We start from the raw sequence: 22,338 nt of genomic DNA, 5'->3' as shown, positions 1-22,338 counted from the left end.
AAACCACAGGTATTACTTTAAACATTTTAGTTGATTAATTTTCTAGGATAGTCGATGGAATCAGGAAGACAGGATGTGGCATGACCAAGGCACACTGCTAGCAGAAATAGCTTTAAACTACCAGCTGGAATGAGTGCTTAGAATGCTGAGCTAGCAGCAGTAGCCTATATGGTCAGCCACCCTGACAATTTTCTCCAACAGTCGACATATACTCAGACAGCGTGTGTGTATGTATGTAACAGCCTAACTGATTTTTTGCCACTATGGGAAGCGAGGGGTTTTGTGTCAGCGGACGGTAAACCTTTACCATCTGCATCTCTTCCTTCAAATACATCGTTCAGAAAGAACAAGGAGGAGAATATGGTATCATTAAAGTAAAAACACACCATAAATGTTCCCCTGCAGGGAACATACCAGCAGATGAATTGGCAAAGTTAGGTGTCCAAGAGGAGGGATATAGCAACCACCAATAGGTGAACAGTTAGATACAGTTACAATCAATCAGAGTAAGATTGAAGATCTGATACACGCTCAAATCATATCATATCATATCATATATATACAGCCGGAAACAGGCCTTTTTCGGCCCTCCAAGTCCATGCCGCCCAGCGATCCCCGTACATTAACACTATCCTACACCCACTAGGGACAATTTTTACATTTACCCAGCCAATTAACCTACATACCTGTACGTCTTTGGAGTGTGGGAGGAAACCGAAGATCTCGGAGAAAACCCACGCAGGTCACGGGGAGAACGTACAAACTCCTTACAGTACAGCACCCGTAGTCAGGATCGAACCTGAGTCTCCGGCGCTGCATTCGCTGTAAAGCAGCAACTCTACCGCTGCGCTACCATGCCGCCTGAGACAATGAACTAAAACAAATCCGAGATGAAACTTACCCAGTTTCACATGACAACTAATATACTAGTGGAGGACAGACTCACCCAAGATTGTAATTAAATAATTATTTGATAATGCCACATTGTTCAGGGACACCAAGGGGTTGAAGCAAACACTGGATGAATTAAAATCTTGCGTTAGTGGCCAAGTATGGATAACGATATAAAACACTATGGGGATAACTGTTTGGTGTGTGCCTAGAATAACCCAGATTACAATGCTTACTAAGGAGAGTTTACCAGACCAGTGAATGGTTCCTGGACAAACTGACAGGTAGATTACATTGGCCCTGTGCCAACATCCAAGGGGGATATAAGTATATCCTGGTAATCATTGACGCATTTACAAACGTGTTAAAGCTTTTCCTATCAGGAATGACACAGCTAAGACCATGGGTGATATACTGGTATGGCAGATATTTACCAAATGTGGACTTCCGCACAGCATTGAGTCAGACCAAGGCACCCATTTTACTGCCCAGGTCATGTAGAATGTATTGTCCTTATTGGGAATAAACCAGAAGCTCCACCTAGCATACCATCTGCAGTCAAGTGGTATAATTGAAAGAGTTAATGGAACCCTGAAACCATGATTCAGAAAACTGACCAACAGAACGATTCCATGTGAAATGAATGGTCTCATGTCAATCAATTAAAATCATTCAGTGAACAAAGTAACCACCAGTACCACATCCTGGTGGATGCATGGGAGACATTGTCCCCGACCCATCCATCACAAGCAAAGAAAATAAAGTCAAGAAGTATTAAAATACTGGCTTATTAGCCGCTACAAAAAACTGTAAATAAGAGCAGATATTACTTGTGTTTTGCAGATAATTGATGTTCTGCAAAGTGAAATCGTTCATTGCAGTGATAACAGAGGGGATGCCGATCAGCGTTGGAACAGCTCAAGATGTCGGACTGATATATAACCTTACTGAGGCGTTGTGTCTCAGAGATTGGACCATTCGTGCATATTCTGGTAAAATACACTAGAACAAGTGGTTAAAGTTCTGGAGAGCCATGTAAAAACAATGAATTAGATCATAAAGGAAAAGACCAAAGAAAAGTCGAGCTCCCACACAACAGGACCCTGTATAGTATCTATGGGAAATAGATGTGAGAACAACTGAGAGAAATCTTGTTATTCACAAAATGCTGGAGTAACTCAGCAGGTCAGGCAGCATCTCGGGAGAGAAGGAATGGGTGACGTTTCGGGTCGAGACCCTTCTTCAGAGAGAAATCTTGAGTGGGTCAGCCAAGGAAGCTTCCCTCTTGTATTAGTGATGAACAATTGGGGAATTTAACCGACAGAGAAATACATGCAAGGATACCAGGGACTCAATTCCACCGATTAAGTAAAGTCTAGCTCAAGGAAGGTTGTGGGGGAGCTGCTATAAAGCATTGGGAATGATACTGGGACTTCTAATAATCCCTCAGGATAAACGTGGGCTGCGAGTTTACCAAGTAGAAAATATAGGCATTATTAGGGAAGGGATATGGCTAGGACATGAAGATGTTCTGCCTTATGCCATAGAAAATGGCTCGAAGGGCCAAATGACCTCCTCCTGCACCTATTTTCTATGTTAAAAGACAGAAGGATTGGTAGGTAAATGCCAACACACTGAAGGGATTGTTGTTTGTCCATACCTATATATGACAATGAACAAGCTCTATGTGTATTTGAGGCGAATGCAGGTTTAAATGTTCAATAGATTCAGGATCAGTTCCTGTGGATTGGAGGATAGCTAATGTCATCCCACTTTTCAAGAAAGGAGCGAGAGAAAAAATGGGGAATTGCAGACCCGTTAACCTGACATCGGTAGGGGGTAAGATGCTGGAGTCAATTATTAAAGAGGTAATAACAGTGCATTTGGATAGCAGTAAAAGGATAAGTCCAAGTCAGCATGGATTTATGAAAGGGAAATTATACTTGTCTAATCTTCTGGAATTTTTTGAGGATGTGACAAGTAAAATGGATGAAAGGAAGCCAGTGGATGTAGTGTATCTAGACTTTCAGAAAGCCTTTGATAAGGTCCCACACGGGAGATTTGTTAGCAAAATTAGAGTACATGGTATTGGGGGTAGGGTATTGACATGGATAGAGTATTGGTTGGCAGACAGGAAGCAAAGAGTAGGAGTAAACGGGTCCTTTTCAGAATGGCAGGCAGAGGCGAGTGGAGTGCCGCAAGGCTCTGTGTTGGGGCCGCAACTGTTTACCATATACATTAATGATTTGGATGAAAGAATTAAAAGTAACACCAGTAAGTTTGCAGATGACACAAAGCTGGATGGCAGTGTGAACTGCGAAGAGGATGTTAGGAGGTTGCAGAGTGACCTGGACAGGTTGAGTGAGTGGGCTGATGCGTGGCAGATGCAGTATAATATAGATAAATGTGCGGTTATCCACTTTGGCGGCAAAAACAAGGAGGCAGATTATTATCTCAATGGTGTCAGGTTAGGTAAGGGGGAAGTGCAGTGAGACCTGGGTATCCTTGTATACCAGTCACTGAAAGTTGGCATGCAGGTACAGCAGGCAGTGAAGAAAGCTAATGGCATGTTGGCCTTCATAACGAGAGGATTTCAGTGTAGGAGTAAAGAGGTTCTTCTGCAGTTGTATAGGGCCCTGGTAAGGCCACATCTGGAGTATTGTGTACAGTTTTGATCTCCTAATTTGAGGAAGGACATCCTTGTAATTGAAGCAGGTTCACGAGATTTATCCCTGGGATGGCGGGACTGTCATATGAGGAAAGATTGAAAAGACTAGGCTTGTATTCACTGGAGTTTAGAAGGATGAGAGGGGATCCGATAGAGACATATAAAATTATAAAAGGACTGGACAAGCTAGATGCAGGAAAAATGTTCCCAATGTTGGGGGAGTCCAGAACCAGGGGCCACAGTCTTAGAATAAAGGGGAGGCCATTTAAAACTGAGGTGAGAAGGAACTTTTTCACTCAGAGAGTTGTGAATTTGTGGAATTCTCTGCCACAGAGGGCAGTGGAGGCCAAATCACTGGATGAATTTAAGAGAGATTTAGATAGAGCTCTGTGGGCTAGTGGAATCAAGGGATATGTGGAGACGTTGGGCACAAGTTACTGATTGTGGATGATCAGCCATGATCACAACAAATAGCGGTGCTGGCTCGAAGGGCTGAATGACCTCCTCCTGCACCTATTTTCTATGTTTCTAAATTGTGCAATGGAAGCCAGGGCTTTGAGGATCGACATCACCAAGGTTACATATAGAGGGAAAGGGGAATATTGTATGACCACTTCTTTAAAATAATATGGTATGGTGTTTAGACATGTCCTATTACCACTATGACCTTCTGTATTGACCCGCAAATACCCGCCAGAATTGGTAAAATCGAGTTGATTGATACACATAAATGAAATGAAATCACAATGGAAGTTACTGAGGGAATAAAGGAAGATTTAGGCAAATACTTCCAAAAATATATTACTGAGAATTTACAATGGATTAAGAAACAGCTAATTAATGCCCACAGTACATTCATTGAGGTCATCCAGCACACTGGAGAAATTGAGATGAATATTAAAAATTTAAGAAATCCAGCTGGTGGGATGATATTTGGAATTAGGGTGCAAATGTACAAATTCACCCATGGGTAAGGATTGCCTCCCACATTGCTATCATTGTGATGGTTTTAATTTTAATATATCAAAAGTATGTATTGATGATGTTTAAATGTTGGAAAGTGGGAACAGAGAGAAAGCTAAACGGAACTGTACCTGCAGAAACGTAATCAAAGATCAGAAAGGACAAATGTTAGAGAACAAGTAAGAACTGACAAATTATAGAGGCAGCAAACATAAAGATAAAGTAAAGATGAGGGAAATAAGGCTTTTACAGTATCATAATGATCTTAATTACTATTTGCATGACCATGCTTTGTAGAAAATTGTAACAAGGCAAAGACTCAGATATTTACATGAATGAGATGAAATGGCCAAGGTTCAGTGTGATCCAATATGCTAAACGCTCAATGGATCAAAGCGGGGATATGTAGGCTGGGACTGGATGTCAAGTACCCCGACAAGCTTTGGGAGGATGTTACCAGTTAGAGACAGACAGAGAGAAATGCTGGAGCCAGGAGAACAAAGGAGCACAGTGAACACGGTCACGTCATTGACATCTGGTGGGAGCAGAGCTGAAGGTACCTTCACGGCTAGGTCATACGGCCTTGAGAAGACAACGTGCCTGGAACGGACATATTGCAAAATTACTCTATAATGAGAAGGAGGTATGAACAAGCAACATAAATAAGAACTCCCTAGCCTAATAAGAAATGAAGATGTGTTTTGTTTATTCAGCCCTTGGAGGAGTGACAGCTTGAAATGATTCACTGTAAAGCCATGAGAGCCTTGGGTTAGAACAAAGGCTTCCTTTCGAAGATGGAAGGAAAATTAGTATAAAAGAAATGCGGTCGGAGACATCGTCAGCAACAACCTGGGAACAACCATCGCAAGAAGGAGGGCCCTGAGTTCGAAGCTCAGAGAAGACTACCCCCTACCAACAGAGTGAATCTTGCCAATTCATTCACATGGGTAATATCTGACTCCAAGTCATGAGTTTTGTGATTTAGTTTCAGAAGTGATGTTGAAATAGTAAAGTAAATGAGAAGTTATTAGAAGTCAATTGTTTGCATGCATGTTTAAAGCTACTCGAGTATTAATAAAGATTAAGTTGTTCCAAACTGTACTAAACCTTGGTTTAGAGTCTTTTGTTCGACACATCAGTTGATACCCGATAGAGGTAATGGGGTCAACATCCCCAAGACTCTTCTCCAATAATTTCCCCATCACTGATGCAAGGCTCACTGGACTATCATTTCCAGGTTTGTGTCTACTGTTCTCCTTAAATAAAAGAGCAACGTTGGCTATTCTCCAGTTCTCTGACTAAAATGGATGCAATGAAGCCCAGCCATCTCATGCCTCTTTCAATAACCACTGGAACCATTGGTCCCAGGGAACTTATCCACCATATTATTCTTCAAGAGTCCCATTACTACCTTCCTCATGATATCAACATACCTAGAGTACCGCCATTACTCCTGATCTTTGCCATCCTTCGTCCTCTGCCTTGGTGAATACCGATGTAAAGTACTTGTTTAGTACCCTGCCCATTTCCTCTGGCTCCAGGCATAAATTCTCTATTTTGTCCTTGAGTGGTCCTATCCTCTGAGTTTAGTTTATTGTCTCATGTACCGAGGTACAGTGAAAAGCTTTTAGAGCGTGCTAACCAGTCAATGTAAGACAATACATGATTATAATCGAGCCATCCACAGTGTACAAATACATGATAAAGGGAATAACATTTAGTGCAAGGTCAAGTCCAGTGAAGTCCGATCAAAGATAGTCTGAGGATCTCCATTGAGGTAGATAGTATAATCTCCCTAGTTATCCTTTTGTTTTTAATGCAGGAATAAAATCCTTGTGAGTCTCTTTAATCCTACATGCCAAAGATATATAATGGCCACTTTTAGCCCCCCCCCCCCCCCCCCCCCCCCCCCCCCCCCACCCCTATTCCCTGTTTAAGTTCTCACCTGCTTTTATATTCCCTAAGGCCAGCATGCAATTTCAGCTTTCTAAACCTAACATGTGCCTCCTCTTCACTTGTGACTAGATTTTCAACCTCTCTTATTATCCAGAATTCACACCCTTGTCATCTTTCCTTACAGGAACATGTTGGTCCTGAATTCCAATAAGCTGGTCTTTATACAATCCTAAATGTGGAGTTACCCAATAGCAGCTGCTTCCATCTGTTCTCCTCAGTTCCTGCCAAGTACTATTGTAATTATCCTTTTTCCCAATTTAGCACTTCACCCTGAGGACCAGTGTAATTCTTATCGCCAACTATATAAAAATGTGGAGAGAAATGGGCAATATTCCCCAAATGCTCCACCATTGAAACTCCAATCTGATGGCCAGGTACACTTTCCAATGCAAGGACTTGGATGGCCCTTGAGTTTATCCAGCATTTTGTGTCTTTCTTGGATTGCCCACACCGAATAGCCCTTGATAAGCTGAGTAAGAAAATAACTGCAGATGCTGGTACAAATTGAAGTTATTTATTCACAAAATGCTGGAGTAACTCAGCAGGTCAGGCAGCATCTCAGGAGAGAAGGAATGGGTGACGTTTTGGGTCGAGACCCTTCTTCAGACTGATGTCAGGGGGGCGGGACAAAGGAAGGATATAGGTGGAGACAGGAAGACAGTGGGAGATCTGGGAAGGGGAGGGGAAGAGAGGGACAGAGGAACTATCTAAAGTTGGAGAAGTCAATGTTCATACCACTGGGCTGCAAGCTGCCCATGCGAAATATGAGGTGCTGTTCCTCCAATTTCCGGTGGGCCTCACTATGGCACTGGAGGAAGATGGTGAGCTGCCTTCTTGAACCGGTTGGTCAGGTTGTTCTCAATTGTGATTAGCCTATTCTGCACAGACCATGTATATAAACTAGTGTAAGATACATTCCCTTTATTAACTGAGAAACTATGTGTGGATTATGATTAATTTTGACATTTAAATTTAAAAATCCAGTATTTGTAGCATTATCCACAAGTAGTGCAGTGAAGATACTGAGTTGCTGAACTTCTACTGTCTTTGGAATTGGGTAGTACATGCATACATAAAATTATTTTGAGGTATGTGGATGGATTTGTTTTAAAGTTAAAAGTTGATACTCAAATTATGGCGATAGAAAGCTAATGCTATATGGTGCTAGTTCCAATCCCCTTATCTTTGTGTCCACTCAGCTGAGTTTGCAACATCTTAGCCTCTGAGTCAACCTTTTGCACAAAAATATGGGCTGACATTGAATTGCAAGAGTGAGAGTTTTCTACATTGATGAAGGTACTGTTTTGGCTGTAGTTCAGGAACAAACAAACAAACCAACGAGAGTTTTAGGAGGAGGGGAGGGGGAGGGAGGGGGCGGAAGGAGGGTGGAAGGGGGAGGGGGAGAAGGGAGGATAAGGGGTGTTGAGTGTGATGGAGGGGGGGAGGGAGGGAGGGGGGAGAGGGGAGGGGGAGGGGGGGAAGAGGGGAGGGGGAAGAGGGGAGGGGGGGAGGAGAGGGTGCAGCACCAATGCAGGAGTGTGTTTTGGCCCAACGGGTTCACTTGGTCTAGTTCGTAGATAATATTTGATCATAATCAGTGAAGTTGAACTCCTTGAATCCACTGGATGTCAGTGTTTTCTAGCAGGGTTCCAGTAATAACAATTTTTTGCAGTGGAATGTAACTCTCGCTATTTTCCAGTGACTGGCAATGGTTTCATCCAAACAACTCTAATAAATGAATGTGACAAAAATGTTTGCTTGATTCCTACTGGAGATGCTTCTGCAGTTGTGTATAAAACACAAACTGCAGAAGGAAGACACAGAGTGCTGGAGGAGGTCAGGCAGCATCTCTGGTTCGGGTCAGGATCCTTCTTGACACTGAGTCTGAAGAAGGTGCCCCACCTGAAACGCCACATTTCTATGTTCTCCCGAGGTGCTGCCTGACCTACTGAGCTACTCTGGCACTGTCTCTTCTTTTGTAAATCAGCATCTAAAGTTCCTTGTTTCTACATTTCACTGCTGAAGGGACTCAGTGGGTCAGGTAATTGTCTGCGGGGGGAGATGGACAAATATTTAGAGTCTGGATTCTTCTGGAAACCACAAATGTCTGCCTATTTCCCTGCACAGGAGGGAACATTTCCTAAGAACTGGATAAACTAAGAGTTGAACAACATTTTAAATGGGCAATTACATAGGGAAGGGAGGGGGGAGAGAAATAACATACTCATTCTGGAAAAAATGTAAAATGACCTATAAAGTGCTGAAGGGAAAGTTAAAGATTGTTAATGCTGATAATAATGTTAGCATGAGACTAAAGACACTCACTAACTTACACAGTAGGCGACTTCGGTAAACTCACACTTATGCAGACAATTCTGTGCTCAGTCCCATGAGAAATCAAGGCAGTTTGTATTTTCCACAACAATGAGATCATTCAAGTTCACATCAGTAGTTCCTTGTGACTAAAAGATTACAAGGCATAGGGCAGAAGCAAGTCAGCAATGTCGACGATACTTATCCAGAAGGCTGCACACCGTAGAAAGTGCCCCCACAGCGAGATGGAACTCAAGCCGGCAATAGACAATAGACAATAGAGAATAGGTGCAGGAGTAGGCCATTCAGCCCTTCGAGCCAGCACCGCCATTCAATGCGATCATGGCTGATCACTCTCAATCAGTACCCCGTTCCTGCCTTCTCCCCATACCCCCTCACTCCGCTATCCTTAAGAGCTCTATCCAGCTCTCTCTTGAAAGCATCCAACGAACTGGCCTCCACTGCCTTCTGAGGCAGAGAATTCCACACCTTCACCACTCTCTGACTGAAAAAGTTCTTCCTCATCTCCGTTCTAAATGGCCTACCCCTTATTCTTAAACTGTGGCCCCTTGTTCTGGACTCCCCCAACATTGGGAACATGTTTCCTGCCTCTAATGTGTCCAATCCCCTAATTATCTTATATGTTTCAATAAGATCCCCCCTCATCCTTCTAAATTCCAGTGTATACAAGCCCAATCGCTCCAGCCTTTCAACATACGACAGTCCCGCCATTCCGGGAATTAACCTAGTGAACCTACGCTGCACGCCCTCCATAGCAAGAATATCCTTCCTCAAATTTGGAGACCAAAACTGCACACAGTAATCCAGGTGCGGTCTCACCAGGGCCCAGTACAACTGTAGAAGGACCTCTTTGCTCCTATACTCAACTCCTCTTGTTATGAAGGCCAACATTCCACTGGCTTTCTTCACTGCCTGCTGTACCTGCATGCTTCCTTTCACTGACTGATGCACTAGGACACCCAGATCTCGTTGAACTCCCCCTCCTCCTAACTTGACACAATTCAGATAATAATGTGCCTTTCTATTCTTACTTCCAAAGTGAATAACCTCACACTTATCTACATTAAACTGCATCTGCCATGTATCCGCCCACTCACACAACCTGCCCAAGTCACCCTGCAGCCTTATTGCATCTTCCTCACAATTCACACTACCTCCCAGCTTAGTATCATCTGCAAATTTGCTAATGGTACTTTTAATCCCTTCGTCTAAGTCATTAATGTATATCGTAAATAGCTGGGGTCCCAGCACCGAACCTTGCGGTACCCCACTGGTCACTGCCTGCCATTCCGAAAGGGACCCATTTATCCCCACTCTTTGCTTTCTGTCTGTCAACCAATTTTCTATCCATGTCAGTACCCTACCCCCAATACCATGTGCCCTAATTTTGCCCACTAATCTCCTATGTGGGACCTTGTCGAAGGCTTTCTGAAAGTCGAGGTACACCACATCCACTGACTCTCCCCTGTCAATTTTCCTAGTTACATCCTCAAAAAATTCCAGTAGATTTGTCAAGCATGATTTCCCCTTCGTAAAGCCATGCTGACTCGGAATGATCCTGTTACTGCTATCCAAATGCTCAGCAATTTCGTCTTTTATAATTGACTCCAGCATCTTCCCCACCACTGATGTCAGACTAACTGGTCTATAATTACCCGTTTTCTCTCTCCCTCCTTTCTTAAAAAGTGGGATAACATTTGCTATCCTCCAATCCTCAGGAACTGATCCTGAATCTATAGAACATTGAAAAATGATCTCCAATGCTTCCACTATTTCTAGAGCCACCTCCTTAAGTATCCTGGGATGCAGACCATCAGGCCCCTGCGGTGGTGCTCACCCAGAAGGCAGTGCACCACAGAAAGTGTTCCCTCGGCGAGATGGAACTCAAGCCGGCAATGGCGGTGGTGCTCACCCAGAAGGCAGTGCACCGCAGAAAGTGCCCCCACAGCGAGATGGAACTTAAGCCGGTAATGGTGGTGGTGCTCACCCAGAAGGCAGTGCACCACAGAAAGTGTCCCCAGGGCAAGACAGAACTCAAGCTTATAAATAACTTAAACAAAATACACTCAGCGACTCAGGCAGCATCTCTGGAGGACATGGATGTACATTTCCTCCACTGATTCAGTGGCGAGGCTTTGAGTAACTGTCTGCTGCAGTCACAGCCAGACGCAGCTGAGACAGCGAGCTTTAGTCCAACAGTAATGACTTGCTGTTTGAGCAAGGAGAGAGAGACATGGATTAGGTGAGCATACAGCGTGGGATTTCTGCTGGATTCAGCAAGTTATTTTGGGCGGGGGAATGAAAAGAACACAGTCAGTGATTCCATCACATAAAATCTGACTTACATAAAGATATACGGAACCTGATGTAGGTTGGGGAGTTATAGAAAATAGGTGCAGGAAGAGGCCATTCGGCCCTTCGAGTCAGCACCGCCATTCATAGAAACATAGAAAATAGGTGCAGGAGGAGGCCATTCGGCCCTTCGAGCCAGCACTGCCATTCATTGTGATCATGGCTGATCATCCACAATCAATAACGCATGCCTGCCTTCTCCCCATATCCCTTGATTCCACTACCCCCCTGTTAAAGTTCGATTCTACTAGACAGACAACAATACCATAGAGTGGTAAAACACTAGTCTTTATTACACCAGTGGGAGTGGGAGAGATACAACTAGCATGCTTGCATACTCACAGTCACTCCAGGACCCCACTAACTCACAGAGTGTTTCAGCAGCATTTTTATACACCAAATACAATAGGTTTTTAGAAGGACTAGACCAAGTGGAACCGTTGGGCCCAAACCTCTCCTGCATTGGTGCAGCACCCTCGCCTACCTCCCTCCCTCCTCCCCGAACTCTACCTCCGCTACATCGACGACTGCATTGGTGCTACCTCTTGCACCCATGCAGAACTCACTGACTTCATACACTTCACTTCCAATTTCCATCCTGCCCTTAAATATACCTGGACTATCTCCGACATCTCCCTCCCGTTTCTGGACCTCACCATCTCCATCACAGGAGACAGACTAGTGACTGACATCTACTCTAAACCCACTGACTCACACAGCTATCTGGACTACACTTCTTCCCACCCGGTCCCCTGCAAAAAGTCTATCCCCTACTCCCAATTCCTCCGTCTCCGCCGCATCTGCGCCCGGGATGAGCTGTTTCACACTGGGGCATCAGAGATGTCCTCTTTCTTCAGGAAATGGGGCTTCCCCTCTTCCATTATAGATGAGGCTCTCACTAGGGTCTCTTCTACATCCCGCAGCTCCTCTCTTGCTCCCCCTACCCCCAATCGCAACAAGGACAGAATCCCCCTCGTTCTCACCTTCCACCCCACCAGCCCGCGTATCCAACAAATCATCCGCCAACATTTCCGTCACCTACAATGGGACCCCACCATTGGCCACATCTTCCCATCCCCTCCTCTTTCTGCGTTCCACAGAGACCGTTTCCTCCGTAACTCCCTGGTCCACTCGTCCCTTCCTACCCAAACCACCCCATCCCCGCGCACTTTCCCCTGCAACCGCACGAGATGCAACACCTGTCCCTTTACCTCCCCCCTCAACTCCATCCAAGGACCCAAACAGTCTTTCTAGGTGAGACAGAGGTTCACCTGCACCTCCTCCAACCTCATCTATTGCATCCGCTGCTCTAGATGGCAACTTCTTTACATCGGCGAAACCAAACGCAGGTTCGGTGATCACTTCGCTCAATACCTTCGCTCAGTCCGCCTTAACAAACCTGATCTCCCGGTGGCTGAGCACTTCAACTCCCCATCCCACTGCCAGTCTGTCCTTTCTGTCATGGGCCTCCTCCAGTGCCATAGTGAGGCCCACCGGAAATTGGAGGAACAGCACCTCATATTTCGCCTGGGCAGCTTGCAGCCCAGCAGTATGAACATTGACTTCTCCAACTTTAGAAAGTTCCTCTGTCCCTCTCTTCCCCTCCCCTTCCCAGATCTCCCACTGTCTTCCTGTCTCCACCTATATCCTTCATTTGTCCCGCCCCCCCTGACATCAGTCTGAAGAAGGGTCTCGACCCGAAACGTCACCCATTCCTTCTCTCCTGAATTGCTACCTGACCTGCTGAGTTGCTCCAGCATTTTGTGAATAAATACCTTCGATTTGTCCCAGCATCTGCAGTTATTTTCTTACACTACCAGCTATAACTCCAGGATAAGCACTAAGAAAACCAAAGCCAAAGTATTATCTAACTATATAACGAAATATACCAACTTACAACAAATGACTCCATGTGCAAAAAAACAGCTACCTACATATTAATTAGCTCTTTTTTAAACAAACTAATCCTGTAGATGCAAGTATATCATTGGGGTTATCAAGTGGGCGAATTATTTTGGGCAGGGGATGGAAAAGGACACAGAGTCAGTGATTCATGGTGTTTCATTGAGTTAGGCCCACGACACATCGGGAAGGATCAACAGTTGGTTCCAGCATCCCAAAACAACCTCCCTCAATATCTACTCTTACCACCTATGCTACCAGTATCTACAAAGTAAAGGAAGCTGCAGCCAATTAGCTCACTCTAACAAATGTTAAAAACCTGCATTCTATCTTCCACTAATCCTACCCCATCATTAAACTTGTAACATCACAAATATCACCCATGCTTAAGACGGGATATACTTGCACAGACTACTATTACAAAGAAATACATATACTACATGTCTTACATTTCTTTTCTGCTCCCAACTGACACTATTTCTTCTCCACCAAATCCACCTACTGCCTTGCTCTGCTGTCTCTGACATCTGCTTTACAGCCTGATGCAAACTCTGTCCACAAATTCCTAGCCCTCCAAATAGCGACGCGGTCATTCTCGCTATGAAACCTTTGCAACCCTCCTCTACCAGACGTACTCTTGCTCTCCATCCTCACTGAGCAACCTCTGCTACCAACTCGACATATCTAAGCCTTTTCCTTTCATAAGCCTCATCCACTAAGTTCTCCCAAGGCACCATCAGTTCTATAAAACACACTACCCGCTTACTAACTGACCATAATACTATCTGTCTGAAGAAGGGTCTCGACCCGAAAGGTCACCCATTCCTTCTCTCCTGAGATGCTGCCTGACCTGCTGAGTTACTCCAGCGTTTTGTGAATAAATACCTTCGATTTGTACCAGCATCTGCAGTTATTTTCTTACATAACACTATATCATGCATCAAACTAGTACTAATTATTTTGTGTAGAACAACAAGCTTTCCTCCTAAATCACCTGCTTCTCCCAATCACTGGCCGAACTCATACCTATCTGCAAACTTCCCTCTTCTACCTTTCGCTCATGGACAACATGAATCGCTACACTCTCAGTCCTGATACCTACTGAATTCACTTGTGCTCTCATCCTCTCAATTGCTGCAGCTATGCACTTCAATACCTGGTTATGCTGCCAAGTATATCAACCCTGAGAAAGGCTAGTCCTACATATGACAAAATATGCCTCAACGTTGCCTATTGACAATAGGTTGATGTGGCCATTGACAGTACACGAGGTGCCAATTTCTAAGGTGGAAAGGGACTCTGAACACAAGGACACACCGGGTCCCCACCTACCCATTGTTTGAGGTTCTGCAGTGATGGCTGCACATCATAAATAGCCCTTATAAGGAAACGTACATGACCCGCCTCCATGCACCACAGGTCCCTCCAGCTAAATCACGTCTACTCTTTCCAAGTTCATCCACTGTCCCTGCTCAACCTGAGCTACTGCCCTTACACAGCTCACTGATTCCTCCTGACAACCTACCTGCTCTACAACCAATTTCCTCCTCTCTGTTGGACCTGCCTGACTCTACATTGGTTTCTCTGTGCTGAGCACTAAGCCTCCTGTCCCTTGCTCTGTAAGGGGTTTCTGCGCCGAGCTTTCGCCCGACCTAAGGTCCCCGTGCCTTGCTCTGGACCCTCGACCAGGCCGCGCACACTGGTTCCCCGTGAGTGGTTCGACCCACTCACCCCCTACGGTTCTAGACACTGGACTTAGATGCAGGAGCGTTGATAGTGCAGAAAAATTCAACCAGACCAGATTTGAAGACCAGGGTTTAAACGGAAAAAGGCTTTTATTGTGCGCTTGGGACTATTGTACATGAATGCTTTTACACAGTTCTATAAGACATATACTGAATTACATGAATACATTGACTCTGAATTATAAACGCACAGTTCTATAAGACACATACTGAATTACATGAATACTTTGACTCTGAATTATAAATGCACAGTTCTATAAGACATATACTCGACTGTATGATGGGGAACGTACAACACATCGTAAAATTGGCCAACACATATACACTTACACCTTAATTAAAACTACCCTCCCCTCTACACTAAACTATGTCCAGGATGTGCAGGATCGGGGTACATGCTCACCATGGGGCTATTACTGGGGTTACTGGCTGTTCGTGCTGCTTCCTCCGATGTTTTCCGTTTCTTGCCTGCCTGTGCTTGTTTCGTGAGTTTCCTGCCGTTCGTTGCGTCCTCTGACTTCTGCCGTGAGACTTCTTTTTCTGACTTCTGACTGCCGTCCCCTTCTTGCGTAAGTTCTTCTGCCTTCTGACTTGCGTGCCTTTAAAACCCAAAAATCGTGGCCAGTTATACCAATCCTGACCCGTCCTATCTCCCGCCAGATCTCGGGATCTCTTTGTTTCAAAGATAGGTTTCGAGTTTTCTCTTTGTTCTGCGTTATGTCCGGGGGTACCGGTGATGGCTAGACGGTCTGTTAATCTGTTTCTCGTTAAGAGGTGATGGGTTTAACTGGTTTCCCATCACCGGCCAGGTAGGTTTCTATGGGCTATTGTGCCCCCTTAACGAGATTAACTGTGTAGGTCGGCTTGGGGCATTATGAAGCATGCTGATGTCAGCGCCCCAGTGTCTGGACTTCGACCTGGTTTCGCAGGTTTCTGCACGGCCAATATCCATCTATTGTTCTGGCCGTGGCTTTGCAGAAATCTAGAGACTGGGCTGTGGGGTTTTTGCTTTTGTGGCTGGTCACGAGGTCCCGCGGCCATCTTGGGACCCCCTGATTGTGACATCCCTTGTTAAAAACTGACCGCAGCCTTTCTCTACTATCAGCCCCAGTCCCGTATAAAATGTCCAAACTGCAGCTCTTTGGTTTTGTTGATTTGCAGAATGAGGGAATACTTCTCAAATCTTGCAGCTGCACCCTACCTACAATGTCTGTATGTCTCAGGACTGCTTGTGCTTCTCGTACTGCCTGCTTTGAGTTCCACTTCCTCCCTGTAGTTACACTTGGCACCAGATTACTAACTAAGTTATCCTTCCTCCCTGATAATTGCAACTCTAACCTCACCTTAGCACACTTACACTCCTCTGTTAGGCTAGACAATGGTAAATGGAGAATGCCTTTTCCATATAAAGCCACTTAACTAAGACACTGTGGAACACCTAACTATTTCCTAATATATGAACTAACCAATCTCGCTACCCTTTCCACCTTAGAAATTGGCACCTCATATACTGTCAATGGCCACATCAACCTAGGAAATAGCCCAAACTGCATACACCACAACTTCAACTTGCCTGGAAGCTCTGACCTCTCCATCCTTTCTAACCCATCAGTAACATCTATATACTAAAACTCTCGTTTGTTATCTTGTTTGTGACTGAAGTTCAGCCAAAACGGTACACGATAGCGCGACAATTTTAGGCCCACCTTATTCACCATTGTCACTTTAGTGATAATGCAAGTAGTTTTATTGAAATCGGTGTTATATTTTTAAAGTTATTCACATTTTTAAGTTTAAAAGGAGGGGGGGGGAGCAGGGAGGAGGGAGGAATTCACATTTTAAAGTTTAAATCTATCTCCTAGGGAAGGAGGGGTAGGGGGAGGGAGGAGGGTGGAGGGTGGAGGGAGGAGGGTGGGGGGGAGGAGGGGAGAGGGGAGAGGGGAAGGGGAGGGAGGAGGGGGGAGGGAGGGTGGAGGAGGGAGGATAAGGGGGGTTGAGGGAGATGGAGTGGGAGGGGGAAGGGGAGGGAGGAGGGAGGAGGGGAGATGGGAGGGGAAGGGGGGGAGGAGTCATTTCATCCATATAGCCCCTGATTGGAAGGAGGCGCAGCCCATCCTGCCGTCTCTCCTCGCTGACAACCCACCTTGATGCTCTGATCACTAGCTCCATTGCCATTGTAAACGCTAACGGGGAAATAGTACACCCTGCCATAATGCCCATCTCTAGTCCCTCCCATGCTGTCGTAAAGTCTGCTGTACTAAAACACATTCGGACATCTTGGAAATATGCTTTCACTAAATTTACTATCAATCCTGGAACTCTAAAGAAATCAAAAGCACTCCAAATGAGACTATGTGGTCCAGAGCCAAACGCATTTGCCAGGTCCAAAAACACAACATGCAAATCTCTTCTCTTGAGTTTGGCTGTCTGAATCTGGTGCCATATTACACTAATGTGTTTTAAGTAACCTGCAAAACTTGGGATTCCTGCTTTCTGCACAGTGGTATCTATTAACCTGTTCCTTTCTAAATAACTTGCCAGCCTCTGTGCCACTATCCTAAAGAAAATCTTGCCGTCTACATTTAGGAGACATATAGGCCCAAAATGACTTAACTCTGAAGACTCTTTCTCCTTGGGAATGAAAATTCCCCCTGCTCTACGCCAAACCCTTGGGATGAGCTGCTTCTCCCAAACTATATGCAAGATCCTCCACAAGAATCTAAGCACATCAGGTACACTTTTATATACCTGGTAAGGGACTCTATTCGGCCCTGGGGCTGAAGAAGCCTTTGCACGCCTTATTACGGCTTCCACTTCCATCCACTTTGGTGGCAAAACATCCAGCTTACACCCTATCGCTCCTAAGGGTGGTATATGTGGACAGAAACCTATTCCCCTTTTCTTTTCTGGATCCGAGTATGTCCTTTTTAAATATTCCTCTAACTCTTCCTTTGAAGCTTTGAGCTTTCCACTTTTTTCCTGACTAAACATTCTTTTAACAAATTTAAATGGATCCCTATAAAAAGCTGACCTGACTTGCTCCTTCTTCTTTCTCTGCCCCTTAAGGTGTTCTGCCCTCCTTAATATTGCTAACCGATTTCTTAACTCTTCTTGCAAAACATTAATTCCTGCTCTCTGATCAACTGTAGCCTTTCTCCACTGCTTTCTCAACTGTCTCCTCTCCTTCACTTATATCTTGATTTCTCTCTCTCATCTAGATCTTACCACCTGTAGAGCCTGCACCTTCTTTTTCTCAATAACACCAAAGCTGTCCGCACCATATTGATAAATAAACTCTCCCATTTTATCTAACTTGTTTTCCACTGTCCCTTTCAGACTCTCTAACACCTTTACCAAATCTATATTAACAGTTGCCCATTCATTCCTTTGACTTGCCCTAGACCATTTAACTCTAGGTTTCAGCCCACCATTCTTCTCCCTGACTGGCAGATTAACTTCACCACCACCTACATCTCCCTCTACAGCGCTTGTTCCCTCCTCATCAGTAACGGGGTAATGAATTCCTGTGAACTGTGGTTTTTTACCCATCACTGGACTTCACTCGACTGATGACTGTAAGGGGTTTCTGCGCCGAGCTTTCGCCCAACCTAAGGTCCCCGTGCCTTGCTCTGGTCCCTCGACCAGGCCGCGCACACTGGTTCCCTGTGAGTGGTTCGACCCACTCACCCCCTACGGTTCTAGACACTGGACTTAGATGCAGGAGCGTTGATAGTGCAGAAAAATTCAACCAGACCAGATTTGAAGACCAGGGTTTAAACGGAATAAGGCTTTTATTGAGCGCTTGGGACTATTGTACATGAATGCTTTTATACAGTCTTATAAGACATATACTGAATTACATGAATACTTTGACTCTGAATTATAAACGCACAGTTCTATAAGACACATACTGAATTACATGAATACTTTGACTCTGAATTATAAACGCACAGTTCTATAAGACATATACTCGACTGTAAGATGGGGAACGTACAACACATCGCAAAATTGGCCAACACATATTACGCCCATGTTAATTAAGCCACCCTCCCCTCTACACTAAAACTATGTCCAGGATGTGCAGGATCAGGGTACATGCTCACCATGGGGCTATTACTGGGGTTACTGGCTGTTCGTGCTGCTTCTCAGCTGTTTTCCGTGAGGGTCGTGCTTGTTCCGTGAGTTTCTTCCTTCCGTTCTTCTCGGTGAGTCTCCGTTCTCCGTGCCGTTCATTGCGTTCTCTGACTTCTGCCGTGAGACTTCTTCTTCTTCCTTCTGACCGCCGTCCCCTTCTTGCGTTCCGTTTTCCCTATTTTTGTCTTGCCTGTTTCTCTGCCTTCTGACTTGCGTGCCTTTAAAACCCAAAAATCATGGCCAGTTATACTAATCCTGACCCGTCCTATCTCCCGCCAGATCTCGGGATCTCTTTGTTTCAAAGATAGGTTTTGAATTTTCTCTCTGTTCTGCGTTATGTCCGGGAGTACCGGTGATGGCTAGATGGTCTGTTAATCTGTTTCTCGTTAAGAGGTGATGGGTTTAACTGGTTTCCCATCACCGGCCAGGTAGGTTTCTATGGGCTATTGTGCCCCCTTAACGAGATTAACTGTGTAAGTCGGCTTGGGGCATTGTGATGCACGCCGATGTCAGCGCCCCAGTGTCTGGACTTCGACCTGGTTTCGCAGGTTTCTGCACGGGCAATATCCATCCATTGGTTGGCCGTGGCTTTGCAGAAACCTAGAGACTGGGCTGTGGGGTTTTTGCTTTTGTGGCTGGTCACGAGGTCCCGCGGCCATCTTGGGACCCACTGATTGTGACATCCCTAAAAAAACTGACCGCAGCCTTTCTCCGCTATCAGCCCCAGTCCCGTATAAAATGTCCAAACTGCAGCTCTTTGGTTTTGTTGTTTTGCAGAATGAGGGAAAACTTCTCAAATCTTACATGACTGACTTCTCAAGAAGTATTGCTCAATGTGATGTCCCTGCACTCCCTCTAACAGGCACCTTTTCTTTCCCTGATGTATTCTGAGGCCCTTTTCTGTTGTTACTTTCTGCCAACCTCAAGAATGGACCTGGAGCTTCCTTCCCTCCACCACTGAGCCGCTGTCCTTCATTGATGCGCTAATTGAGACAGCGGGGGAGTGGACACCTCCTCATCCACATCGGTGATGCTGAGGTTGAAAGGGTCAGCAGCTTTAAGTTCTTCGGTGTGCACATCACCGAGGACCTTGCTTGGACACTGCACACAGACACAATAACAAAGAATTTGCCAGCGGCTCTTTTTCCTGAGAAGACTGAGGGTGTTTGGAATGAACGCCAGCATCCTCACAAACTTCTACAGATGCACCATCGAGAGCCTGCTGACGGGCTGCATTACAGTCTGGTACGGGAACTGTTCTGCCCACAGCCACAAATCACTACAGAGAGTGGTGAAGACGGGACGGCACAGCACATCACTGGCAACTGTCTACCGGCCATTCAGGACATTTTCTACCGGCGGTGCCTGCGGAAGGCATGCAGCATCATCAAGGACCACAGCCACCCAGCACGCAGGCTGTTCTCCTTGTAACCGTCAGGCAGACGATACAGGAGTATGGCTGCGCGTACCACCAGACTTAAGAACAGCTTCTACCATCAGGCTTCTGAACTCATAAACACATTTCACATCATATATGTTGATTATTTTAATATTGTCTTTTTACCTTACCAAAGTCATTTTTATTTTATTTATCATTGGAATATTACTGCTGAGGTGACCCGTTGTCTTGTCAAATACATTTCATTATATCGTTGACCCTGTGCCAACCTACATATGACAATTTTTTAAAAAATGATAAATAAATAAATAATAATAACCCTACTCGTAGTCTTTTCCTTTCCGTGGTCTGTAGCCAGGTAATCCACCCGTGAGTCATCTTCCGAGCCCACTCTAGGGGTATCTTTCTTTTATTTGTCGTAGCTTTTTAAGGGTGCAGCGGGACTGTTTGCAATGTATGCCACTGCTGCAATGAGGTGCTAACCCATTACAGCTCCAGCAAGTTCTATTCCCTCCTGTCAGCTGTGTTTCCAAGGTGTCACATAGACTTTCCCTAGTTGTCAGCTGCTCTGTTCACAGCAATCACTAGCTGGGCTAGATGTTAAATTACAATTAAAAACACAAAGTACTTGAGCTATAACTCCAAGATAAATGCTCAACTAAGAAAACCAAGCCCAAAGTATTATCTAACTATCTAACTAAATATACCAATGTACAATAAAAAACTCCAGATGCAAAATAAACCCCAGCTACCTACATATTAATTAGTTCTTTAAAAAAACTTATTCTGTAGATGCAAGTATATCATTGGGGCACAATATATATTGGGAACAAAAATTGCAAAATAAGTTTGAAAAAGATGAAGCTGAAGGTAACCAAAGTTGTTGGCAGATGGAATAGAAACTAACAGCCTGAGAACACTGCAGGGTGCATGTTACTTCTACCTAGCAATATAATAATCTGACGAGCAATGATTCTGAAATTCCTCATTTCACAGAAGTCAGTGAGTTACTTAAAATCATTGTGAAATCCTTCTGTTGAGGAAAATAAAATTCAAAAGGAGATGTACTTGGCAAACCCTTCTCCAAACATCTGTGAACAAATGATGAATGCAACAACCCGTATCCAGCAGAAATGTGCCACTGCCATCATTGGCATGTGTAAACATCACACCATACTCTACTAAAGTCTCTGGGGAAAAAAAACACAATTCAGGAATATTTTATTCATTGAAATGTATTAACTCATTTGCATTATCCAGGACTGATGTGATATACAGTGCACAATTAACATAATCATTGCGACATACATATATGCACTGTATATGTGATATAACCTTTTATTCTCCGAGGGAATATACCTATTTTATTCTCGCTGGAGTTTACAGCCCCCCCCCAAGCCTGAGGCGCAAACGCAACTCGCTGACCAGGTAATGAGAGTAGAGAGTGACTTCCTGGACTCCATGGACATAGTTTTGGGGGATTTTAACAAGGCCAACCTCAGCCGAGAGCTTCCAAAATACAGACATCATGTTACCTGCCCCACCAGAGGGGAGAGAACGCTTGATCATTGTTATGCTACAATCAAGAACGCATATTGCTCTGTTCCCCATGCGGCTCTGGGACTCTCTGATCATTGTTTAGTTCACCTTATTCCGACCTACAGGCCAAAACTAAACTCTGCTACGCCTGTGGTCAGAACAATGAAAAAGTGGACAAGCGAGGGCATTGAAAACCTACAGTCCTGCTTTGACTGCACTGATTTGAATGTGTTCAGGGAAGCAACTACAAGTCTCGATGAATATACAGACACTGTGTCTGAAGAAGGGTCTCGACCCGAAACATCACCCATTCCTTCTCTCCCGAGATGCTGCCTGACCTGCTGAGTTACTCCAGCATTTTGTGAATAAATACCTTCGATTTGTACCAGCATCTGCAGTTATTTTCTTATACAGACACCGTGACATCATATGTCAGCTTTTGTGAGGTCAGTTGC

This window comes from Rhinoraja longicauda, chromosome 1 (assembly GCF_053455715.1).
Source record: "Rhinoraja longicauda isolate Sanriku21f chromosome 1, sRhiLon1.1, whole genome shotgun sequence".
Lineage (NCBI taxonomy): Eukaryota > Metazoa > Chordata > Chondrichthyes > Rajiformes > Arhynchobatidae > Rhinoraja > Rhinoraja longicauda.
The sequence above is the reverse complement of the archived record's forward strand: the minus strand, read 5'-3'. Positions refer to the sequence as shown.